The following is a 27,209-nucleotide window of genomic DNA, read 5'->3' on the forward strand; positions in this document are numbered from 1 at the left end:
CTTGCAGTGTTTGAGATCTCCTTTTCCCAGGCTTCAAGATGGAGTTCTTTCTTCCTTTTGGTTTCTTCCCTCCTACGTTTGGTCCAGTGGTTTTTATTAACCTTCCTATAGGGTGAGATTTGTGCTGAGTTTTTGTTTGTTTGTTTTTCCTTTGATGGACAAGGCTGAATGAGGTGCTAATCCTTTCTCCTGATGATTGTGTTTGTATTTTTGTTTTGTTTATTGTTTAGATGAGGCATCCTGCACAGGGTGCTACTGGTGGTTGGGTGTTGCTGGGTCTTGTATTCTAGTGATTTCCTTTGTGTGAGTTTTCACTATTTGATACCCCCTAGGGTTGGTTCTCTGGTAATCTCGGGTCTTGGAGTCAGTGGTCCCACTCCAAAGGCTCAGGGCTTGATTTCTCAAGAGGAGTTTAGTTCTGTGATGTCTGAGGTTTGACTGTTCTATATCTTCTGAGATTGAAATTCAAGGGATCTTCAACAAGATGACCTGGGTTTATTAGCAAAACCTCTTTTCTTATCCAGTTTTCCTTTTTTTTTTTTTTCAACTTTTCCTTTGTGCTTCTTGTAGTTTCACTTGCTCATAGGATACTGCATGCAGCGACCTCCACCTTGTGCTCAGACCACAAGTGTGAAGGGCCGAGGCCGACCCATGCAGTTTAGGCGTGTGCTGAAGCACTGTGCATGGCACTGCAACTCAAGATAGCAATGGCAGGCCTTGCACCAATGAATTTTTTAAAAATGAACAGTTCAGTTTAGTTCAGTTCAGTTCAGTCGTTCAGTCATGTCTGACTCTTCGTGACCCCGTGAAGTGCAGCATGCCAGGCCTCCCTGTCCATCACCAATTCCCGGAGTTCACTCAGACTCACGTCTATCGAGTCGGTGATGCCATCCAGCCATCTCATCCTCTGTTGTCCCCTTCTCCTCCTGCCCCCAATCCCCCCCAGCATCAGAGTCTTTTCCAATGAGTCAACTCTTCGCATGAGGTGGCCAAAGTACTGGAGTTTCATCTTTACCATCATTCCTTCCAAAGAACAAATCCACATAAATGAGCCCACAGATAAAGAAGCAAACATTACTACCTACCCAGAAGCCTCTCATGCCCCTTCCAGTCATTGTCTCCTGTGTTAGCTCTATTTTGATCTCTAACCGAAGTTTTGCCTGTTTTTGAACTTTATATAAAAGGAATAATCAATTGTTTATTTTTGTGTCTAGCTTCGTATAATAACCATTATGTTTGTGAGATCATCCATGTTGTTGAAATTGGCTGCATTTACTTTTATTGAGATGAAAATCACATAACATAAAACTGACCATTTTAAAGTGCCATGTGTGTCAGTGATATTTAGTGTGTTCAATATTGTGTAACCATCTTATCTATCTCATTCCAAAATATTCTTGTCACTCCAAAAGGAAATTCTCTATCCATTAACCCGTATCTCCCCCTTCCCCACTCCCCTCCTACCTCTGGCAGCTATTGGTCTGTATCCAGACTCTATGGATTTGCTTATTTTGGATGTTTTATATCAACTTTTTGGTTAGTTGCTAAGTCATGTCTGACTCTTTCGTGACCCCATTAACTGTAGCTTGCCAGACTCCCCTGTCCATGTGATTTCCCAGGGAAGAATTCTGGAGTGAATTGTCATTTCCTCCTCCAGGGGATCTTCCTGACCCATGGATCAAACCTGAGTATCCTGCAGTAGCAGGTGAATTCTTTACCACTGAGCCACCAGGGAAGTTCTTCATATCAGTGGAATCATATAAAATGTGGCTTTATGTTTGGCTTCTTTTCACTTAATGTTTCAAGGTTCATTCATACTGTAGCAATAATTCCTTTTTATAGCTAAATATTTCATCATTTGATGTATAATACTTTCTTTGTATATGAATCAGTGTAATGATGGGAATTTGGATGGTTTCAACCTTTTAGCTATTGTGAATAGTGCTGCTATGAACATTTGTGTGCACATTTTTATTTGAACACTTGCTTTAAATTCTCTTAGGTATATAACTAAGAGTGGAATTCCTGGGTCATATGGGAATTCTTAGCTCAACTTGTTGGGAAGCTACCAGAATATTCAACAGTTCCTGCATCCATTTACCTCCCCAATAGCAATGTCAAGGGTTCAAATCCCTCTACATCCTTGCCAATATTTGCTATTTTTCATGGTTTTTGTTTTTTAACAATCCTAAGGGATATTAAAGGTATCTAATTGTAGGTGTGATTTGCATTTCCTTAATGACTAATGATATTGAACATTTTTTCATGTGTGCTTTGGCAAAACTAGACAGTGTATTAAAAATCAGACATTACTTTGCCAACAGAGGTCCATATATTCAAAACTATGGTTTTTCCAGTAGTCATGTATGGATGTGAGAGTTGGACCATAAAGAAGGCTGAGTGCTGAGTGCTTTGGAACTGTGGTGTTGGAGAAGACTCTTGAGAGTCCCTTGGACTACAAGAAGATCAACCCAGTCAATCCTAGAGGAAATCAATCATGAATTTTCATCAGAAGGACTGATGCTGAAGCTCCAATACTTTGGCCACCTGATGCGAAGAGAAAATTCATTGGAAAAGACCCTGATGCTGGGAAAGACTGAAGGCAGAAGAAGGCGATGACAGAGGATGAGATGGTTGGATGGCATCACCAACGCAATGGACATGAGTTTGAGCAAGCTCTGAGAGATGGTGAAGGACAGGGAAGCCTGGCGTGCTGCAGTCCATGGAGTCACAAAGAGTCAGACACAACTGAGCAACTGAACAACAACAGCAATATCCTCTTCACAGAAACATCTATTGATGTCCTTTGCCTATTTTTAAATTTGGTTGTCTCTTTTGTTTTTGAGTTGTAAGAGTTCTTTGTATATTCACTGAATATGAGACCATTATTAGACATTTGATTGTATTAGTTTGCTAGTGCTGCCATAATAAAATAATACTACAGACTAGGTAGTTTAAAGAACAAAAATTTATTTTTTCACAGTTCTGGAGGCTTGAAGTCTGAGATCAAGATGTCAGGATGTTTGATTTCTTAAGGCCTCTTTCATTGGCTTACAGATGGCTACCTCCTCACTGTATCCTCACCGTATACTTCCTTGTATGCTCACATTCTTGTTGGTTCTTTTTATGTGTCCTGGTCTCTTTTTATAAGGACACTAGCTATATTGGATTAGGACATACTTTAAGGGCCTCATTTTAAGTCAATCATGACTATAAAGGCCCATGGACTTCCTTGGTTGCCCAGTGGTAAAGAATACGACTTCCATTGAAGGAGACATAGGTTCGATCCCTGGGTCAGGAAGATCCCCTAGAGAAGGAAATGGGAACCCACTTCAGTATTCTTGCCTTGGAAATTCCATGGACAGAGGAGCCTGGTGGGCTATAGTCCATGGGGTCACGAAAGAGTGAGACATGACATAGTAACTGAATAACAACAATAATGTAAATTTACTGTTATGTCAGCATTATTAATTTAAGAGATAATTCTTCCTTGATGGAATAACCTTGACACTTTTGTCAAAAATCAGTTCTGTTCCCTTGGTTCATATGTCTGTCTTTATGTCAGTATCACACTGTTTTGATTACTGTAGCTTTTCAATAAATTTTTTGTTTTCTTTTTTTGCGGGACTTTGAGTAAATAATTTATTTTTTACTGTTGACAGAGATGTTCCTTTTTATTTGTAAATGAATACTCCCATGTGTCCACTTTGTATTGTCTGTTTTTTTTTTTAATCACATTGCTTTTGTTGTTGCTTTAGTTGTAGATCTTCTTTATATAGTCTAGATATTAATCTTATCAGATATGATTTGAAGATATTTTCTCCCATTGCATAGGCTACCTTTTCACTCTGTTAATAGAGCCTGAAAGTTGTTGTTGTTGTTTTTTATTTTAATGAGCTCCAATTTATCTATATTTTTCTTCTCTTGTCTGTGTTTTTGTTGTTTTGTACAAGAAATTATTGCCAAATCTATTGTCATGAAGTTTTCTCCTATGTTTTCCTCCAAGAATTTTACTTTTAGCTCCTATGTTTAGGTCATTGATCTGATTTGAGGTCATTTTTTAATATTAATATGATGTCAGGTGAAGTTCCAACTTCATTTTTCTTTATTTTTTCTTGAATTTGATTATCTAGCTTTCCCTGGACAATTTGTTGAAAAGACTATTCTTGCTCTATTAAATGGTCTTGATACTTATGTTGAAATTATTTGACTAGTGTGTGAGATTTAATTTTGGTCTCCTTTGTTAAATTAATGTATTTATTTTAATTGGAGGCTAATTACTTTACAGTATTTTAGTGGTTTTTGCCATACATTGACATGAATCAGCTATGGGTGTACGTGTGTTCCCAGTCCCATCCCTCAGGGTCATCCCAGTGCTCTGGCCCTGAGCACCCTGTCTCATGCATCAAACCTGAACTGGTGATCTATTTCACATATGGTAATATACATGTTTCAATGCTAGTCTCTCAAATCATCCCACCCTCGCCTTCTCTCACAGAGTCCAAAAGTCTCTTCTTTACATCTGTGTCTCTTTTGCTGTCTCACATATAGGGTCATCATTACCATCTTTCTAAATTCCATATATATGCATTAATATACTATATTGGTGTTTTCTTTCTGACTTACTTCACTCTATATAATAGGTTCCAGTTTCATCCACCTCATTAGAACTGATTCAAATGCATTCTTTTTAATAGCTGAGTAATATTCCATTGTGTATATGTACCACAGCTTTCTTATCCATTTTTCTTCAAATGGACATCTAGGTTGCTTCCATGTCCTAGCTATTGTAAACAGCACTGCGATGAACATTGGGGTACACGTGTCTCTTTCAATTCTGGTTTCCTTGGTGTGTATGCCCAGCAGTGGGATTGCTGGGTCATATGGCAATTCTATTTACAGTTTTTTAAGGAATCTCCACACTGTTCTCCATAGTGGCTCTACTAGTTTGCATTCCCACCAACAGTGGTCACTTTACTGTAGTCTATTGGTCTATTTAGGAGTCTTTGGTGCCAGTTGTTGTTTCTGTTCAGTCTCTTAGTCGTGTCCAAATCTTCGCAACCCCATAAACTGCAGTACACCAGGCTTACCTGTCTTTCACTTGTCATCTTTTTGCCTTTTCATTGTGCTCATGGGGTTCCCAAGACAAGAATATTGAAGCAGTTCACCATTCTCTTCTCCAATGATTGGTGCCAGTACCACACTGTTTTGATTACTGTAGCTTTGTAGTAAATTTTAAAATTAAGAAGTGTTGACATCTCAAGCTTTTCTAAAAATTTGTTTTGACTATTTGGGATCCTTTGAGATTCCATATAAATTTTAGGATGTGTTTATATATATATATATATATATATATATATACACACACACACACACACGAAGATGGCATCATTAGGAATTTTATAGGAATTACTTTTAATCTACAGATAGTTTGGGGTAGAGTTGACATCTTAACAATATTAAACCTTCTAATCCATAAGAATGGAGTGTTTCCTATTTATATAGGTTTTCTTTAATTTCTTTCAGCAATGTTTTGTATGTTTAGGTGCACAAGTCTTTCACTTCCTTGGTTAAGTTTATTCCCAAGTATTTTATTATTTTCTCTGTGTTTCTAAAAGGACTTGTATCTTAATTTTATTTTTGGATTCTTCATTGTTACTGTATACCTCCTGTGTCATTTTCTGAATTCACTTATTAGCACTACTAATCTTTTTATGAAATCTTTGTTATTTTCTCTTTGCAAGATCATGTCTTAAGTGCATATAGTTTTACTTCTTCCTTTCCAATTTGGATATATTTTATTTCTTTTATTGCCTAATTGATCCAGCTAGAACTTCAATAGTGTGTTTAATGGAAGTGAAGAATTAGGAATTCTTATCTTGTTTTTGACTATGAGGTTACTTGCGGGTTTTTATATAATTTCTTTATCATGTTAAATAAGTTTCCTTCTATTCATCATTTGTCACATGCTTTTATTATGATAGACTGTTAAATTTTATCAAATATTTTTTCTGAAACAAGTGAGATGATTGTGTTTGTTTCACATAGACCTCCCCATTTTCTTAGCATATTACTGTCTAATTTTGTATTTTAAAAAATTAATTAATTTATTTTAATTGGAGGATCATTGTCTCTATTTACATTTAGCAATATACATGTTTCAATGCTATTCTCTCAAATCATACACTCACCTTCTCCCACATAGTCCAAAAGTCTCTTCTTTACATCTGTGTCTCTTTTGCTGTCTTGCATATAAGATCATTTTTACTTGTTTTGTATTTGAATCAATATTGTGTTCTGAGGAGAAACTCCACTTGGTCTTCATCTGCAATTTCTTTGATATGCTGTTAAATTTGCTTTGCTAGTATTTGGTTTAGGATTCTTCTATTAATATTCATAAGGTATATTAGTTTATAGTTTTTATTTTCTTCTGATGTGTTTATCTGACTTTGTTATCAGAGGAATACTGGCTTCATAGAATGAGTTAGGAAGTGTTCCTTCCTATTCAATTTTTTTGAAAGAATTTGAGAAGAATTGATGTTAATTTTCTTTAAAATTTTGGTAGACTTCACATGTGAAGCCCTGTGGTGCCCAGTTTTTTTTGTTGGTGGGTTTTTGACTAATTGACTCAATTTCCTGTTATAGGCTTATTTACATTGACTATTTTTTCTTGAGTCAATTGTGGTAGTTTCTGTGTTTTAAGAAATTTATTCAATCATCTATGTTATTTAAAATATTTGTATACAATTTTTTTCATTGTATTTTCATAAGCTTTTAAAAATATATATATAATATTTACAGTAATGCCCCCATTATGTTCAGTTGCTCGGTTGTGTCTGACTCTTTATGACCCCATGGACTGTAGCATGCTAGGCTTCCCTGTCCATCACCAACTATTGGAACTTATTCAAACTCATGTCCATCGAGTCAGTGATGTGATCCAACCACCTCATCCTCAGTAGTCCCCTTCTCCTATCTTCAATCTTTCCCAGCATCAGTGTATTTTCCAATGAGTCAGTTCTTTGCATCAGATGGCCAAAGTACTGGAGTTTCAGCTTTAGCATCAGTCCTTCCAATGAATATTCAGGACTGATTTCCTTTAGGATGGACTGATTGGATAGACTTGCAGTCCAAGGGACTCTCAAGAGTCTTCTCCAACACCACAGTTCAGAAGCATCCACTGTTTGGTTCTCAGCTTTCTTTATAGACCAACTCTCACATTCACACTTGACTACTGGAAAACCCATAGCTTTGACTAGATGGACCTTTTTTGGCAAAGCAATGTCTCTGTTTTAATATATGCTATCTAGGTTGATCATAACTTTTCTTTCAAGGAGCAAGCGTCTTTTCATTTCATGGCTGTAGTCACCATCTGCAGTGATTTTCAGTTCAGTTCAGTCACTCAGTCGTGTCCGACTCTTTGCAACCCCATGAATCGCAGCACGCCAGGCCTCCCTGTCCATCACCAACTCCCGGAGTTCACTCAGACTCACGTCCGTTGAGTCAGTGATGCCATCCAGCCCTCTCATCCTCTGTCTTCCCCTTCTCCTCCTACCCCAAATCCCTCCCAGCATCAGAGTTTTTTCCAATGAGTCAACTCTTCGCATGAGGTGGCCAAAGTACTGGAGTTTCAGCTTCAGCATCATTCCTTCCAAGGAAATCCCAGGGCTGATGTCCTTCAGAATGGACTGGCTGGATCTCCTTGCAGTTCAAGGGACTCTCAAGAGTCTTCTCCAACACCACAGTTCAAAAGCATCAATTCTTCGGTGCTCAGCTTTCTTCACAGTCCAACTCTCACATCCATACATGACCACTGGAAAAACCATAGCCTTGACTAGACGGACCTTTGTTGGCAAAGTAATGTCTCTGCTTTTCAATATGCTGTCTAGGTTGGTCATAACTTTCCTTCCAAGAAGTAAGTGTCTTTTAATTTCATGGCTGCAGTCACCATCTGCAGTGATTTTGGAGCACCCAAAAATAAAGTCTGACACTGTTTCCACTGTTTCCCCATCTATTTCCCATGAAGTGATGAGACCGGATGCCATGATCTTTGTTTTCTGAATGTTGAATTTTAAGCCAACTTTTTCATTCTCCTCTTTCACTTTCATCAAGAGGCTTTTGAGTTCCTCTTCACTTTCTGCCATAAGGGTGGTGTCATCTGCATATCTGAGGTTATTGATATTTCGGCAATCTTGATTCCAATTTGTGCTTCATCCAGCCCAGCATTTCGCATGATGTACTCTGCATATAAGTTAAATAAGCACAGTGACAATATACAGCCTTGACGTACTCCTTTCCCTGCTTGGAGCTAGTCTGTTGTTCCATGTCCAGTTCTAACTGTTGCTTCTTGGACTGCATACAGATGTATCAAGAGGCAGGTCAGGTGGTCTGGTATTCCCATCTCGTTCAGAATTTTGCGCAGTTTACTGTGATCCACACAGTCAAAGGCTTTGGCATAGTCAGTAAAGCAGAAACATATGTTTTTCTGGAACTCTCTTGCTTTTTTGATAATCCAGTAAATGTTGAAAGTTTGATCTCTGCTTCCTCTGCATTTTTAAATCCAGCTTGAGCATCTGAAAATTCACGGTTCACATACTGTTGAAGCCTCGCTTGGAGAAATTTGAGCATTACTTTGCTAGTGTGTGAGATGAGTGCAACTGTGTGGTAGTTTGAGCATTCTTTGGAATTGCTTTTCTTTGGGAATGGAATGAAAACTCACCTTTTCCAGTCCTGTGGCCACTGCTGCGTTTTCCAAATTTACTGGCATATTGAGTGTAGCACTTTCACAGCATCATGTTTTAGGATTTGAAATAGCTGAGCTGGAATTCCATCACCTCCACTAGATCTGTTCGTAGTGATGCTTTCTAAGGCCCACTTGACTTCACATTCCAGGATGTCTGGCTCTAGGTGAGTGATCACACCATCATGGTTATCTAGGTCATGAAGATCTTTCTTGCATAGTTCTTCTGTGTATTCTTGCCACCTCTTCTTAATATCTTCTGCTTCTGTTAAGTCCATACCATTTTTGTCCTTTCTTGAGCCCATCTTTGCATGAAATGTTCCCTTTGTATCTCTAATTTTCTTGAAGAGATCTCTGCTGCTGAGTCACTTCAGTTGTATCCGACTCTGTGCGACCCCATAGACGGCAGCCCACCAGGCTTCCCTGTCCCTGTGATTCTCCAGGCAAGAACACTGGAGTGGGTTGCCATTTTCTTCTCCAATGCATGAAAGTGAAAAGTGAAAGTGAAGTTGCTCAGTCGTGTCCGACCCTCAGTGACCCCATGGACTGCAGTCTTCCAGGCTCCTCCATCCATGGGATTTTCCAGGCAAGAGTACTGGAGTGGGGTGCCATTGCCTTCTCTGGAAGAGATCTCTAGTCTTTTCCTAATGTTTAGTAAATTGAGTCTTCTCTCTTTTTGGTTTCTGGTGTTGTTCAAGTCCTTTATTTCCTTAAGAAATGTCTTCATAGTTGTCTTATCCATTATTATAAATGGAATATTGAAGTCTCCAACTATTATTTTATACCTCTCTATTTTTCTTTTCAGTTCAATTAGTGTTTGCCTCATGATTTGGATTTCTGATATTTGGTGCACATATAATTTTAATTTTTTTATTTTCTGGTACATTGATTCAAATATCAATATATTATGTACTACTTAGACTTTTGAGACAGTTTTTGACTTAATATTTTTGTCTGATATTAATATAGCCATCACAACTCCCCTGTGGTTACTATTTGCATGGACTATATTTTTCAATCTTTTCACTTTCAACTTATGTGCCTTTTTATTCATTTACTTAATTTTATTTTTTACTTGGAGGATAATTGCTTTATAATGTTGGTTGTTTTTTTGCCATACAACAATATGAATTAGCCATAATTATATTATGTGTGTGTGTGTGTGTGTGTGTGTGTGTGTGTATCCCCTCCCTCTTGAGCCTCCCTCCTCATTCCCTTCCTGAGGTAGGAAACAGTGGGCCTCTGAGCCAGATTCCTGTTGGTTGTCAAATGGAATAAAACTGAGCCTTTTTTTTTTTTAAACTGAGGCTTTTTGTCACCCAGATATTCCAAGGACAAAACTAATGGTAAAAACTGAGCTCTGCTAAAGCAAGGAGATAAGGTGTCCACTCCTGAGATTAAGGAAACTTCCTTGTCTCCACATGCACAAGGTTTTTTGAGGGTCGAAAAGGGAGGGGGCCCCACCCCATAATAAGCATGAATATGCACCCATAGGCCTCTACACAGTGAGATCCATCGTAGCAAAATATTGCACATGCATCTTGGGGAGGATCCATGGACCAGTCAAGTGTGAAGAAAGAAACAAGATAATTCACCAAAGTTAAACAAAGACCCAGGAGGACTGTCCTGTATTAGTGATTTATGTCACCTCCATACCATGTTCCTCTTCACTCAGGACACCTGCACTCCTCTCCAGGTGTGTGTCTCTGCCTAGTTTCTGATGTACTGTGCTCATCCTCTTCCACAACCCCTGCACTCCTCTCTGGGTGTATATTTCTGCCTAGTTTCTGACCTACTTGCTCTCCTCCTCATTAGAGAGAATGCCTATACCCTTTCTTTCTGGGTGTGTATCTCTGCCCTGCTTCTGAGCTGAAAAAAACTTTTTTGTGTGCTCTCCCCAAAGCTGTGCTGTGTCTCTAATAATAAACTTTGTACCTGCTTTTACAGTTTTTACCTCTTTGAAACATTCTTGCTTTCAAACAAGAGCAAGAGCCAAGATGACTTTGCTTCTAGCCTCTAGCTCCTGGTGAACCGGTGGCTAAGACTCTTGCTTTGCATCCAGGCTACCCAGGTTTAATTCCTGGACAGGAAACTAAAATTTCTCTTCAGGACTGCTCACTGTTCTCCCCTTGAGAGCAATCTCACCCATCTAGGTCATCACAGAGCACCAGGCTAGGCTCCCTGTATTATATAGCAGATTTCCACTAGCTGTTTTACATATGGTAGTGTATATATGACAATGCTACTTTCTCCATTCATCTTACCCTCTCCTTCCCCCACTGTGTGCACAAGTTCATTCTCTAGATCTATGTGTCCATTGTATCCCTGAAAATAGGTTCATCAGCACTATTTTTCTAGATTCCATATATATACATTAATGTATGATATTTGTTTTGTTTTCTTTCTGATTTACTTCACTCTGTGTAACAGGCTGTGGGATCATCCACCTCACTATAAATGACTTAAATTCATTCTTCTTATGGCTGAATAATATTCCATTGTACATACATATGACATCTTCTTTATCCATTCATAAGTCAATAGACATCTAGGTTGCTTCCATGTCATGGCTATTGTAAATAGTGCTTCAGTGAACATTGGGGTACATATGTCTGTTTGAATTGTGGTTTTCTCAGGGTATATGCTCAGTATTGGGATTGTTGTGTCATATGGTAATTTTATTCCTAGTTTTTCAAGGAAACTGCATATTGTTTTCCATAGTGGCTGTATCAATTTACATTTCCACCAGCAGTGCAGGAGGAACACTTGTATATGACATTTGCTTTTTTTCTTACTGCTTTCCAAATTGTCTCTTTGTCTTTCAGTAATTAGATTTTAATGGTTCAATGTTTGTCTTTTTGGTTTTATCTTATTTGGAGTTATTAGGTTGGTGCAAAAGTAATAGACGTATTGGACCCTGAATTTTAAATCATTATAACTAGACTCAAGCACATCTTTATTAATAAAAATAAGAACCATTACAATCAACCCATTTCTGCCAATGAGAAATAAGTTTGTTCCTGTAGCAAAAAAAATCCATGCTTTGGGATTTGATGAACTCCTGGAAAACATTTTCTGTGTCTTGCTGGTTGTGAAAGCATTTTCCCTGCAAAAAGTTTTTGAGATGATTGAAGAAGTCCTAGTTGGTTGGGGAGAGGTCAGGTGAATGTGGAATATGAGGCAACATTTCATAGCCCAAATCACTCAACTTTTGAAGTATTATTTGTGTAACATGCAGTCAGGCATTGTTGTGGAGAATTTGACCCTTTCTGTTGACCAGTGCTGGATGCAGACATTGTAGTTTTCAGTGCATTTTGTTGATTTGCTGAGCATACTTCACAGGTTTAATGGATTACCAGGATTCAGAGAGCTGTAGTGGATCATACTGTCAACAGACCACCAAACAGTGACCATGACCCTTTTTTTTGGTGCAAGTTTGGCTTTGGGAAGTGCTTTGGTGCTTCTTCTCCATCCAACCACTGAGTTGGTTGTTGTATAAAATCCAGTTTTTGTCACAATCCAACTGAGAAATGTTTCATTATTATTACATAGAATAAGAGAAGACAACACTTCAAAATGATGATTTCTTTTGATTTTTGGTTAGTTCGTGAGACATCCATGTATCCAGCTTTTTCACCTTTCCAATTTGCTTCAAATGCCAAACAACCATAAAATGGTTGACATTGAGTTCTTCAGAAACTTCTTATGTAGTTGTAAGAGGATTAGCTTCGATGATACTCCCAGTTCGTCATTGTCAACGTCCAATGGCCAGCCACTACACCATTCATCTTCAAGACTCTCATCTCCTTTGCAAAACTTCTTGAACCACCACTGTACTGTATGTCTGTTAACAGTTTCTGGGCCAAATATTTTGTTGATGTTTGTGAATTTTCTCTGGTGATTTATGACCCATTTGAACTCTAGTAAGAAAATTGCTTGAATTTGTTTTTGTCTAACATCATTTCCATAGTCTAAAATACATATAAAATAAACAGCAAGTAACAATTCATTAGCAAAAAAAATTAAGCAATAAATGGACATTAAAATGATGTATAACATAACCACATGTATTTAAAAATGTATTCCAATATCAAATGGTAAATTTCAATAATGCAGAACTGAAATTACTTTGGCACCAACCTAATAATTAAGCTCCTTGGATTTATATAGTCATACATTTCATCAAATTTGGGGTATTTTCAGCCAACATTTCTTGAAATAATTTTTCTACTCCTTTCTCTTTCTCTTCTCCTTTTTGAGATTCCCATACTGAATGTTTTATTTCCATTTTTCTTGGTGTCCCACATAGTCCACTGGCTGTGTTCACTTTTCTTCATCCTTTTTTTCTTTCTCCTCCTCAGACTTGATAAATTTAATTGACTTGTCTACTGATTCATTGATGCTTTCTTCTGCCTGCTCAAATCTGCTCTTGAACCTCTCTAGTAAAATTTTTATTTCAGTTATTGTACTTTTCAACTTGACAACTGCTGTTTTGTTTTTTTTTTTTTATCATTTGCATCACTTTGTTGCTAGTTCTACTTTTTCTATATGTCAATTTTCTGATCTGTTTAGTTCTTTCTCATGGCTCTTTGAGCTCTTTAAGAAATATATTTTAAAAATTTTCTTTTGGACTCTGTGGGAGAGGGAGAGGGTGGGAAGATTTGGGAGAATGGCATTGAAACATGTGAAATACCATGTATGAAACGAGTAGCCAGTCCAGGTTCGATGCACGGTACTGGATGCTTGGGGCTGGTGCACTGGGACGACCCAGAGGGATGGTATGGGGAGGGAGGAGGGAGGAGGGTTCAGGATGGGGAACACATGTATACCTGTGGTGGATTCATTTTGATATTTGGCAAAACTAATACAATTATGTAAAGTTTAAAAATAAAATAAAAGTTAAAAAAAATTTATCTAGTAAGTCTGATAGCTAGCCTTCCTTAAGGATGTTTCCTGTTCTTTTCCTTTGAATGAGCCATCTTCTCCTTTTTTTTTTTTTGTACCCTTGTTATTTTGTGGAAGTTGGATATTTAATACTCATAATGTGGTAACTTTAGAAATCATATTCTCCTCCTTTCCATGATTTTCTATTTATTGTTTGATTGTTGAAGGCTACAATAGTTTGTTTTGAGACTTTTTCAAACACTCTTATAAGATTATTCCTTTTACTGTGTGCTCAATGAAGTAGCACTTCCTTTAAGACAGTTAATCTTTTGAGAGATTTTCAGCTTTCCCAGGAGCTGGAACACATAACCAAGTTTTAAAAAAATACCAAAAATGTAAAAGATAAAACAATCTTTTTTTTTTTTTTTCAAATTTTTGCAGACTAACTCTGCTTGGATGGTCCTTCACTGTCTAGCTAAGCTTGCCCTGAGCCCAATTATCTGCATGGGGTGAAAGATTAAGTCATTCTCAGTACTTTTCTCAGTGTTCCTCTTGCCTAGACATGTCCTTAGCTTTCTTAATTTTTTCTGAATTCTCCTATATAGGTTATATTCTCAGTCATATGTGATCACTGAAGTCTGTATTTTATTGCCTTAGTTGTCAGTATTTTGACAGAATTTCCTTAAATAGCTGAAGCCAAAATAAGAAAAGAAAAAAAGATAAAGAAAAAGGGGGAAATACTCTCTCAGTCTTTGTAGATTGGATATTTGTTTTGGGGATACTCCTTCAACATTTACCCTGTCCATTTACAACTCTGCCTTAGGCTTTAGTTCCTGCATGCCTAGAGCATTAAGGTTAACCAGAGATGAAAAATGGGGATTTCTCAGGCCTTTTCTGAACATGCATCCAGCCGTGGTCATGTGCATGGCTTCATGATTCCTCAGTATAACAGAGGAGCTTTTCAAAACCTTTATTTCACCATATATTTCCTTCCCAAACCTCTTCCCTTCTAGATCCTTCGTAGTTTCATTGCTTCTTCTGACTGTTAGCCGTAGTCTCAGTTTGCTTGGCCAATGGTTTTCCCTTTAAATGTTTTGAACACATGCTGCTAGGGAAGGTGCCTCAGTCTTGGGAATGCTCAGAGTGAGATGAAACAAAGGCAAACCCTTTTACTGTTTTTTTTCAGGTTTCCACCATACAGGCCAAAACAAACACAATTCTTTGAGAAAATGTCTTTATTACATCCTTTGGCACTAGCAACTTGCACCATGAGTGCAGTCTACTAACTCCATAGACACCACAAATCTGAAGTTGTAGGACTTTCTTACCACAATGCAAACACTTTTTTTTTTTTACTTTTATTTATTTTATTTTATTTTTAAACTTTACAATATTGTATTAGTTTTGCCAAACATCGAAATGAATCCACCACAGGTATACCTGTGCTCCCCATCCTGAACCCTCCTCCCTCCTCCCTCCCCATACCCTCCCTCTGGGTCGTCCCAGTGCACCAGCCCCAAGCATCCAGCATCGTGCATCGAACCTGGACTGGCAACTTGTTTCATACACGATATTATACATGTTTCAATACCATTCTCCCAAATCTCCCCACCCTCTCCCTCTCCCACAGAGTCCATAAGACTGATCTATACATCAGTGTCTCTTTTGCTGTCTCGTACACAGGGTTATTGTTACCATCTTTCTAAATTCCATATATATGCGTTAGTATACTGTATTGGTGTTTTTCTTTCTGGCTTACTTCACTCTGTATAATAGGTTCCAGTTTCATCCACCTCCTTAGAACTGATTCAAATGTATTCTTTTTAATGGCTGAGTAATACTCCATTGTGTATATGTACACTTTTATCTTCATTAAGCTTTTGAAAACTTAAGGTCATAAGTTTTTGGCTAGATCCCAGAGTCCTGGAAAAGTTGATTCTAACAGTTTTTTTCCCACTTTATTAATTGATGTTGTATTGCTCTGGCATTTTTGGTAATATAACCTCCTGGAATTTGTTATGTTTTAAAACAGCTTTAATTATTGGGAAAATCTTCCTTGGGTCAAACTTAGGTAGGTTTTGTAGTTTTCTACTGTATATTCAAGTTATGCTATTTAGGTAGTATAAAGTACATCTCATTTCTTTCCCTTTGTCTGGCAGACCTCCTAATTTTTGAAGTCAGTAATTATGTACATACTAAAATTTCTGCTTTGCAGTCTTGGCAGAATACAGTTCCTTTCACGGTTGCTCCTAATGCTGTGGTTTCAAATGTATTTCTATCCTATTTCTGCTACTCTGTTTTTCCTTAGTGTGACATCTTAAAGAACAGAACACAATATTCTAGGTGTGGTTGACAAGCAGGGTGAAACTTCCACTAGTTTTATTGAAGTTACTCAAGATCACATTAACTTTTTGGTAGCAGAATTACACTATTGATTTACATTAAATTTAATCAAGTAAACCCCTAAGTATAATTCATACATGTTGCTGTTAAATTCAGCCCCACTTCCATTGACTGTGTGTCTATATGTCAAGTTGATTGGTCTAGTCTGAATTTCCTTGCATGAAACATAGGGATAGTCATAATCATTGTTTCATTGCTTGCAATATGAAATACTTGGAACACATATAAAGTATTTTTTTTTTCTGTCTTTCCTTTACCCTCACCTAATTTCTTTACTTTCTTTTTTTTTTAATTTTATTTTATTTTTAAACTTTACATAACTGTATTAGTTTTGCCAAAAATCCCTACCTAATCTCTTAATTTGAAAATGTTGATGACTAGGTACAACCCCAAGATTCAGATTTTTTTTTTTTTTGTCTGAGGTGTGTCATGATTTTTTTAATTACTTCATATTATTCTAATGTACAACCAAAGTTGAGACTCACTTGCCTTGCTGTGCTGTGCTCAGTCACTTCAGTCGTGTCTGACTTCACCTAATTTCTTTACTTTCTTTTTTTTTTTAATTTTATTTTATTTTTAAACTTTACATAACTGTATTAGTTTTGCCAAAAATCCCTACCTAATCTCTTAATTTAAAAATGTTGATGACTAGGTACAACCCCAAGATTCAGATTTTTTTTTTTTTTTGTCTGAGGTGTGTCATGATTTTTTTAATTACTTCATATTATTCTAATGTACAACCAAAGTTGAGACTCACTTGCCTTGCTGTGCTGTGCTCAGTCACTTCAGTCGTGTCTGACTCTTTGTGACACTATACACCATAGCCCGCCAGCCTCCTCTGTCCATGGGATTCTCCAGGCAAGAATCCTGGAGTGGGTTGCCATGCCTTCCTCCAGGGGAATCTTCTTGACCCAGGGATCCAACCCACATCTCCCGTGTCTCTTGTGTTACAACAGATTCTTTACAGCTGAGTCACTGGGGAAGCCCCCAGTTGCCTTGAGGAAGAGAGAAACAGAAAACCAAACAAAAGAAATAGCTAACATTTACCATGTACTACAATGTATTAATCTTCCAACTGTTTTTGAAAGTGGATACTATTTGTTGTTCTCATCCACATTTTATACTCAAGAAAGCCACAGCACAGAAAGGTTAAGAAATTTGCCTTTGTATGTCATACAGCAGGTAAGTCCAGAATCCAGATTCAAATTTAGGGAGTCTGATTCTGGAGCCCAAGAGCTTAATCACTCCTCTAGGGTATCTCCTTCTGGTCTCCAGTGTTGATTTCTGTCACTGCTTCTCTGGTGTGTGTGATTCTCAGTTAGCTTTGGGGCCTATTATTTATTGACATTCATCAGATAGGGCTTGTATGCATGCATCTCAGTCATGTCCGACTATTTGCGACCCCATGTAGTGTAGCCCACAAGGCTCCTCTGTCCATGGAATTTTTCAGGCAAGAATACTAGAGTGGATTACCATTTCCTTCTATAGGGGATCTTCTCATTCCAGGAATCGAACCCACATCTCCTGTGTTTCCTGCATTGGCAGGTGGATTATTTACCACTGAGCCACTTGGGGAGCCCCCATATAAAGTTTAATATAGTCTAAAATGCCTGTCATAAGTGGGTAAACAGCCAGACAGTTAAACTGGGAGAACAGTCTCACAAGCTCCATGAACAGCAGTAAAAGGGACTAGCAGGGGATTGGATAACAGAGAAACCATGCAAATACTATGATGTCCAAAAAAATGATGATAGGAAAAAAAGGTAGAGTAAGATCTAGGAAAAGCAATCAGGATTCCTGAAATTGTAGGAAGCAAAGAGTCACTGTACCAGAAAAAAATTATATACCTTTGTTCAGGATTTGCACAGGAGATTAAAAGCAGATTAATTTCTGTGAGTTGGGTAAACTATGCAAGTACAGACTAGAGGCTAGAAACTTAGAAAGTCTGAGTGAGCCCTAGCATTCTGACTCCTAAGAAGAAAAGAGTAAGGGAGATATGACCATGAATTGCAGAAAAAGGAAGTGTTCTATTGTACTTAATTTTTTATAGTAAAATACATATGACATAAAATTTCCCATTCTAACCATCTTAATCAGTAACATTAAGTACAATCACAGTGTTGTGCAACTAGCACCACTATCTAGTTCCAGACATTTTTCATAACCCCAAAGAGAAACACCATAATCATTAAGCAGTCACTCTCCCTTCCTCTGTGTCCCCAGCCACTGGAAACCATAAATCTACTTTCTGTCTCTGAAGAATTGCTTATTTTGGATATTTCACATAAATGGAATCGTTTATAATGTGGCCTTTTGTGTCTGGATTCTTTCAGCATAATGTTTTCAACATTTATCCATGTTGTAGCATGTATCAGTATTTCATTTTATAGCTGAATAACTTTCCATTCTATAGATATATCAGTATAACACTTTGTTTTTTCACTCATCCATTGGTGGAAAATTGGATTATTTTTACTTTTGGGCCATTGTGTATAATACTGCTATGAATATTCATGTAAAATATTTGATACTTGTTTTCAATTATTTTGTGTGTATACCTAGAAGTGAAATTGCTGGATTATACAATTCTATTTTTAACTTTAAGAACCACCAAACTTTTTTCCCCCTTTTACATTTTCACCAGCAATGTAAGAGTGCATCATTTTCTCCACATCTTGCCAACATTTTTCAATTTTTAAAATGATAGCCATCCAACTGTGTATAAAGTGTTATCTCACTGTGACTTAGATTTATATTTCTTGAATGATAAATGGCATTTATCATTTTTTGTGTGATTACTGGCCATTTGTATAACCTCTTTGGACAAGTGTCTATTCAAGTCCTGTGTCCATTTTTTTGTTGGACTTTTTCTGGTTTAATTGTTGAGTTTCAAGTAATTTTAAATATATATTTTGGATAGTAGACACACACACACACACACACACACACACATATATATATATGGTTTGAAACTGCTTACTGCCATTCTGTTGCCTTTTCATTCTGTTGACAATATCCTTTGATGTACAAAAGCTTTTAAGTTTTATGAAATCCAATTTATCAATTTTTTCTTGTTACTTTTGATTTTTAGCCCCTTACAAAGCCAAGATCATAAAAGTTTACTCCTGTGTAAAGTTCTTAGAAGAAAACATAGACAGTACACTCTCTGACATAAATCACAGTAGGATTCTGCCATTTACTTTATTGTTTGGGGCTTGTTTTTGTAGGTCTTTTCTTTTTTTGTGTTTCCTGTATAGAGAAGTTCCTTCAGCACTTGTTGTAAAGCTGGCTTGACAGTGAATTTTCTTTTGCTTATCTGTAAAGCTTTTGATTTCTTGGATGGATATGAATGAGACTGTTGCTGAGTAGACTAATCTGGGCTGTAAGTTTCTGTTCCTTTCATCACTTTAAATATACCCTACCACTCCCTTCTGGGCTGCCATGTTTCTGTTGAAACATCAGCTGTCACTCTTATGGGAATCCCCTTATTTGTTACTTATTGCTTTTCTCTTGATGTTTTTAATATTTGTTCTTTGTGTTTAATTTTTGTTAATTTTATTAATATGTGTCTTGGTATGTTTCTCTTTGGGTTTATCCAGTATGCAATTATCTGAGCTTCCTGGACTTGGGTTGCTGTTTCCTTTAACATATTATGGAAGTTTTCAACTGTAATCACCTCAGATATTTTCTCATGTCCTTTCTTTTTCTCTTCTTCTGGGACCCTTATAATTCTAAGGTTGGTGCATATAATTTTATTCCAGAGAATCTCTAAGACTGTCCTCATTTTGTTTCATTCTTTATTTTACTCTACTTAGTTTCGTGCAAAAATAATTTCAGTTTTTCATTGTTGAAATTTGCCATTTGATATTGGAATACATTTTTAAATAAATGTGGTTATGTGATACATCATTTTAATGAACATTTCTTGCTTTATGGGTTTTTTTGTTGTTAATGAATATTGCTGTTTATTTTATATGGATTTTAGACTATTGAAATGATGTCAGACAAAAAATATATTCAAGCAATTTTCTTACTAGAGTTCAAAATGGGTTGTAAAGCAGTGAGACAATTCACAATATCAAAACGCATTTGCCCCAGAAACTGCTAATGAACATACAGTGCAGTGGTGGTTCAAGAAGTTTTACAAAGGAGGTAGTGTCCAGTCATTGGTAGTTGACAACGACCAGCTGAGAGCATCATCAAAGCTGATCCTCTTACAACTACACGAGAAGTTGCCAAAGATCTCAACACCAACCATTCTGTGGTCATTTGGCATTTGAAGCAAATTGGAAAGGTGAAAAAGCTCGATAAGTGAGTACCTCATGAACTGACTAAAAATTAAAAAAAAAATCATTTTGAAGTATCATATTCTCTTATTCTATGCAACAACAATGAACTATTTCCCAATCAGATTGTGACATGTGATGAAATGTTGATTTTATGCAACAACCAGCAATTACCAGCTCAGTAGTTGGACAGAGAATAAGCTCAAAATAATTTCCCCAAACCAGATTTGCACCAAAATAAAGGGTCATGGTCACTGTTTGGTTGTCTGCTACTGGTCTGATCCACTATAGCTTTCCAAATCCCAGTGAAACTATTACATCTGAGAAGTATGCTGAGAAAAATCGATGAGATGTACTGAAAATGCAACACTTGCAATGAGCACTGGTCAACAGAATGGGCCCAATTTTTCTCCACAACAATGCCTGACCACACGTCACACAACCAGTGGCCATGGAGCCAAATTATCTGGGGTGGAGTCTTAGCTGGACCATTTACCATCTATGTGACCTTGGACTAATTATAACTTCTTTGTATCTCAATTTATTTCATATAAATTAGGATAATAATATTACTGTCTACAAAGGATTGCTTTTTTTCATTTTTGCTTTCATCTTGTTCTTTTTATGTTGAGGTATAGTTGATTTACAATATTATATGAGTTTCAGGTGTGCAACATACTGATTCACAATTTTAAAAGATTATATTCCATTATGGTTATTGTAAAATATTGGCTATATTCCCTGTTTTACACAATTGATCCTTGTAACTTATTTATTTCATACATAGTAGTTTGAACCTCTGAACTCCCTACCTCTATCTTGCCGCTCCTCCATTCCTTCTCGGCGCTGGTAACCACTAGTTTGTTCTCCATATCTGTGAGTCTATTTCTTTCTTTTTTTTTTTAATTTCTTTTTTTAAAAAATCTTGGCTGCACTCAATCTTTGTTGCAGAATGGGGGCTTCTCTTATTGAGATGCTTGGGCTTAGGTTGCCCCATGGCATGTGTGATCAGAGTTCCCTGACCCAGAGATCAAATCCATGTCCCCTGCATTGGAAGGCAGATTCTTAACCACTGGATAAGCAAAAAATCCCCCTATTTTTGTTGTTGTTGTTATACTCACAAGTTTATTTTTTATATTCCACACATAAGTGATATCATACTGTAATTATCTCTCACTGTCTGACTTATTTAACATTATACCCTCAATGTTAATCCATGTTGTACAAATAGCAAAATTTCATTCTTTCAGAATTGCATTGCATTGTGTGTGTGTGTATATTATATGTATATATCAGATCAGATCTGTCGCTCAGTCATGTCCGACTCTTTGTGACCCCATGAATCAAAGCATGCCAGGCCTCCCTGTCCATCACCAACTCCCGGAGTTCACTCAGACTCATGTCCATCAAGTCAGTGATGCCATCCAGCCATCTCATCCTCTGTCGTCCCCTTCTCCTCTTGCCCCCAATCCCTCTCAGCATCAGAGTCTTTTCCAATGAGTCAACTCTTCGCATGAGGTGGCCAAAGTACTGGAGTTTCAGCTTTAGCATCATTCCTTCCAAAGAAATCCCAGGGCTGATCTCCTTTAAAATGGACTGGCTGGATCTCCTTGCAGTCCAAGGGACTCTCAAGAGTCTTCTTCAACACTGTAATTCAAAAGCATCGATTCTTCAGCGCTCAGCTTTCTTCACAGTCCAACTCTCACATCCTATATATATATACACCAAATCTCCTTTTCCATTCATCTGTTGATGGACTCTTAGGTTGCTTCCATATCTTGGCAATTGTAAATAAGGCTGCTGTGAACATTGGAATGCATGTATCTTTTTGAATTAGTGTTTTTTTTTTCCAGATATATTCCCAGAAGTCCAATTGCTGAGTCATACAGTAGCACTAATTTGAGTTTTATTAGGAACTTCCATTTTGTTTTCTGTAGTGGCTACACCAATTCACATTCCTACCAACAGCTCCCTTTTCTCCACATCCTCACCAACATTTCTCATTTGTATTTTGTTATTGTTGTTGATAACCATTCTGACAGTTTTGAGGTGATATCCCATTGTGGTTTTAATTTTCATTTCTCTTATAATTAATAATATTCAGCATCTTTTCATATGCCTGTTGGTCATCTTTGACATCTTCTTTAGAAAGGACTTCTGCTCATTGTTTATTCAGCACTTTTTTATTTTTTGGAAGTTGAATTGTATGAACCACTTATATATTTTGGGTATTAACTTCTTATTGGACATGTCATTTGCAAAATTTTCTTCCATTCAGTAGGTTGTTTTTTTTGTTTGTTTGTTTTGTTTTGTCAATGTTTTTCTTTGCTGTGCAAAAGTTTTTATGTTAATTATGTCCCATTTATTTTTGCTTTTTATTTACTATTTATTTATAGTTGATTTGCAATATTGTGTTAGGTACACATCAGAATGATTCAGTAACTTTTTCCCAATTATGTAGCACTATATGTTATCATAAACTATTCAGTAAATTCTTATTGTTTATATATTGAATATATAGTAATTTGTGTTAATCTCTTACTCCTAATTTATTCCTCTCCCTCCTTCACCCCTTTGGTAACCAAAGTATTTTTTCTATCTAAGAGCTTCTTGCTCTTTTGTATATAGATTGATTTATATTGTTTTTAGATTCCACATGTAAGTGAAATAGTATTTGTCTTTCTGTATGACATACTTCACTAAGTGTAATATTCTCTAGGTTCATTTATGTTTCTGCAAATGGCACTATTATATTATTTTATAATATTCCATTATATATATATTCCACATCTTAAGCAATCATCTTTTGATGAGCACCTGAGTTGTTTACATTTCCTGGCTCCTGTAAGTAGTGATGCTAGGAACATTAGGGTGCATATATCTTTTTGAATTAAGGCTTTGTCTTTTCCAGATATATTATTGCCCAGTGGTTGGATTGCTGGATGATATGGTAGCTCTATTTTTAATGTTATAAGGAACTTCAATAGTTCCTTCCACAGTGGCTGCATCAATTTATATTACATTCCCACCAGTAGTTGGGAGGTTTCCATCCATTTTCTCCACACACTTTCCAACATTTATCTGTAGATATTTTGATCATAACCATTCTGACTGTTTTGAGCTGATATTGTGGTTTTTTATTTGCATTTCTCTAAGAGTTAGTGAAATTGAACATCTTTCCATGGGCTTATAGCACATCTGTACATATTCTTTGGAAAAATGTCTATTTAGGTTCTATTCATTTTTTTAAAATTGGGATGTATGTTATTTTGGCATTGAGTGATAAAAAGAGCTCTCTGTATATTTTGCATATTAACCACTTGTGTATTGCATCATTTGCAAATGTTTCTCATTTTCTCTGTTATCTTTTTGTTTTGTTCATGGTTTCCTTAGCTGTACAAAAGTTTTTAAGTTTGATTATGCCCCATTTGTTATTTTTTGCTTTAATTCCTTTTGCCTTTGGAGACTGATCTAAGAGTTAAGTTAAAAAATAAAATAAAATAAAAAATAAAAAAAAGAAATGATTGCTATGAAGAATGTCAGAGAATGTTTTGTCTATATTCTCTTTTAGGAATTTTATGGTGTCATGTCCTACATTTTGATTTTTAAACCATTTTGATTTTATTTTGTATAATGGCATGAGAAAGTGTTACCTTTTTGTTGGTGTATAAGTACAGTTTTCACATACCACTTTTTGAACAGACTGACTTTTCTCTATGTATATTATAGCCTCTTTTAGTATAGATTAATTGATCATCAGTGAGTGAATTTATTACTGGTCTCTCTGTTCTGTTCCAGTTATCTACATGAATGTTTTTGTGCCAGTTTCACATTACTTTTACTGTAGCTTTCTGTTATAGTCTGAAGTCTGGAAAGATTATGCCCCCAGCTTTGGCCCTTTTCCTCAGGATTGCTTTAGCAATTCTGTGTCTTTGTGGTTCCGTATAAATTTTAGAACTATTCATTTTAGCTCTGTGAAAAAGGTCATTGGAATTCTGATAGGGGATAGCATTAAAACTGTAGATTTATTTGAGTAGTATGTCCATTTTAACAATATTAATTTTTCAGATCCAGAAACATGGCATAGCTTTTTATTTCATGAATCATCTTCAGTTTCCTTTATCAGTGTTTTATAGTTTTCAGCAGATGGGTCTTTCATCTCTTTGATTAAGTTTATTTCTAGATATTTTATTATTTTTGATGCCATTTTAAATGGAAATTTTTTCTTCATTTTCTCTTTCTGATGAAATCCAAGAGACTTCTGTGTATTAACCTTGTATCCTGTTACCCTGCTGAATTCACATATTAGATCTCACAGTTTTTGTGTGACAGCTTTAGGGTTATTTATGTAGAGTATTATGTCATCTGCAAATAGTGTCAATTTTGCTCCTTCTTTTCCAGTTTATATAACTTTTGTTTCCTTTTCTCATCAGGTTCCAATACTATGTTGAATAGAAGTGGTAAGAATAGGCATCCCTGTTATGTTCCTGAATTTAATGGGAAGGCTGATTGTTTAATACTGAGCATGATACTAGCTGCAGCATTGTCATATATGGCCATTACTGCATTCAGGTATGTTCTCTCTGTGTTCACTTTCTGGAATTTTTAATGTAAGTGGAAGGGTGTTGAATTTTGTCAGAAGAACCTTTCTGCCAATGCAGGTGATGAAGAAGACTGGGTTCGATCCCTGGGTCAGGAAGATCCCCTGCAGTAGGAAATGGCAACCTACTCCAGTATTCTTGCCTGGAAAACTCCATGGACAGAGGACCCTAGTGGACTACAGTCCATGGGGTCACACAAAGTCAAACACGACAGAGTGACTGAACACATACTGAAACAATCACAAGGTTTTTATTATTCAGTGTGTTAATATGGTATATCCCATTGATTTGTCAATATTGAAAAATGTATACATCCCTGGAATAAACACCAGTTGATCTGGGTAAACAATTGATTTGATATATTGTTGGATTTGGATTACTAATATTTCTTGAGGACTGTTGTATATATGTTTATAAGTGATATTTGCCTGTGATTTTCTTTCTGTTTTTGTTATGTCTTTGGTTTTGATATCAAGAGAGTTAAAAATTAGGGCCCTTTAAGGAGGAGGTGAATATTCTCACTCATGCTTTACTTAAATCTTGTGCAACAATGTATCTTGCTTGAGAACTGACTTTTCTTTAGGAGCTAATGATCACACAGCACAAGGTCTTACTCATGAAAATGCTTTTCTTAGATTCATGTTAATAATTATAATTGTAACAAATCTTGCCTTGAAACCTGTTTCTCAAGACTTGTACCCCTGATTACATAGCAACAGTATATCTTGCCCAGAGACATTGCCTAGAACACATTCTCCCAGGCTAATCTTGTGTCAAAGTTATCTCAGTATGTATGCCTTGGGAAAGGGTCTAGTGTAACTCTTACAACCTTGATATATTCTTTTTGTCTGTTTTCAGCAGCTAGCAGAAGAGTATATACTGCCCTACCCAAATTAGCAATGTGGATACTCTCTTGCTCCCTTCTGATGTCTATATCAGAAGCTTTTTCTGTCACTTTCACTTTAAATAAAAATCTACACAAATCTCTGACTTAGACTGTCTTTGGTTCTGGAGTTAAATCTTCTCATTCAGAGACCACTAATCTGGCGGCACTATTCACCATACACATAAGCTATCAATATCAGGGTAATGCTGGCCTCATAGAAAGACTTTGGAGGCATTGTTTCCTCTGTATTTTTTTTTAATCATTTGAGAAAAATAGATTTTATCTCTTCTCTAAATGTACTCACAGATAAGTACAGTCTCTAAAGAATGGGCCAGTGAGCAATAGAAAATATGAACATAACAATGGCTAGTAATTAAATCAAATCAGCAATTATACAAATGCCCCAAAAACAGAAGTACAGGAGGAGATGGCTTCACAGGTGAATTCTGCCAGCATTTAGAGATGTTCAGCTTCTTTTCATTTGTTTATTAGCCATCTATATGCCTTCTTGAGAGAAATGTCTGTTTAGGGCTTTTGCCCACTTTTTAATTGGGTTGTTTGTATTTCTGGTATTGAGTTATATGGGCTATTTATGTATTTTGGAAATAAATCTTTTGTCAGTTGTTTCAATTGCTATTATTTTCTCCCATTCAGAGGGTTGTCCTTTCACCTTGTTTATAGTTTCCTTTGCTGTGCAAAAACTTTTAAGTTTAATTAGGTCCAACTTGTTTACTTTTGCTTTTATTTCCATTAATCTAGGAGGTAGATAGAGGATCCTGGTGTGATTTATGTCATAGACTGTTCTGCTAAGAGTTTTCTTCTAAGAGTTTTATAGTATCTCATCTTACATTTAGGTCTTTAATCCATTTGGAGTTTATCTTTGTATATGGTGTTAGGAAGTGTTCTAATTTCATTCTTTTACATGTATCTGTCCAGTTTTCCCAGCACCAATTATTGAAGAGACTATGTTTGCCCCATTGTATATTCTTCCCTCCTTTGTCAAAATTAAGGTGCCCATAGGTGCATGGGTTTATCTCTGGGCTTTCTATCTTGTTCCATTTGTCTCTATTTCTGTTTTGTGCCAGTACCATACTGTCTTGATGACTGTAGCTTTGTAGTATAGTCAAAAATCAGGAAAGTGGATTCTTCTGGTTCCATTCTTCTTTCTCAAGGTTGCTTTGGCTATTCAGGGTCTTTTCCATTTTCATATGAATTATGAGATATTTTTGTTCTAGTTCTGTGAAAAATGCCATTTGTAATTTGAAATCTGTACTTCTTGTTTCAAAATAACAAAGGATCTCTGCAATGCTGCTGCTACAGTGATTTTGTTAAAATGCTATGGTCAATATGCCAGCAAATTGGGAAAACCCAACATTGGCTACAGGACTGGAAAAGGTCAGTTTTCATAC

The 27,209-nt window shown here is 36.5% G+C and overlaps 1 long non-coding RNA gene across 1 annotated transcript in view; it reads left to right on the top strand.

The window, feature by feature from the left end:
- LOC129638774 (uncharacterized) overlaps positions 1-26,391 on the top strand; it is a 52,970-nt gene extending 26,579 nt beyond the window's left edge. Inside the window, exons 2-3 of the long non-coding RNA XR_008708013.1 lie at positions 24,747-24,885; positions 24,975-26,391. This is a non-coding gene — a long non-coding RNA (uncharacterized LOC129638774). The remainder of the gene's footprint in view (positions 1-24,746; positions 24,886-24,974) is intronic.
- The last annotated feature ends 818 nt before the right edge of the window (positions 26,392-27,209 follow it).

The sequence above is a fragment of the Bubalus kerabau genome, chromosome X (genome assembly GCF_029407905.1).
Source record: "Bubalus kerabau isolate K-KA32 ecotype Philippines breed swamp buffalo chromosome X, PCC_UOA_SB_1v2, whole genome shotgun sequence".
Taxonomy (NCBI): Eukaryota; Metazoa; Chordata; class Mammalia; order Artiodactyla; family Bovidae; genus Bubalus; species Bubalus kerabau.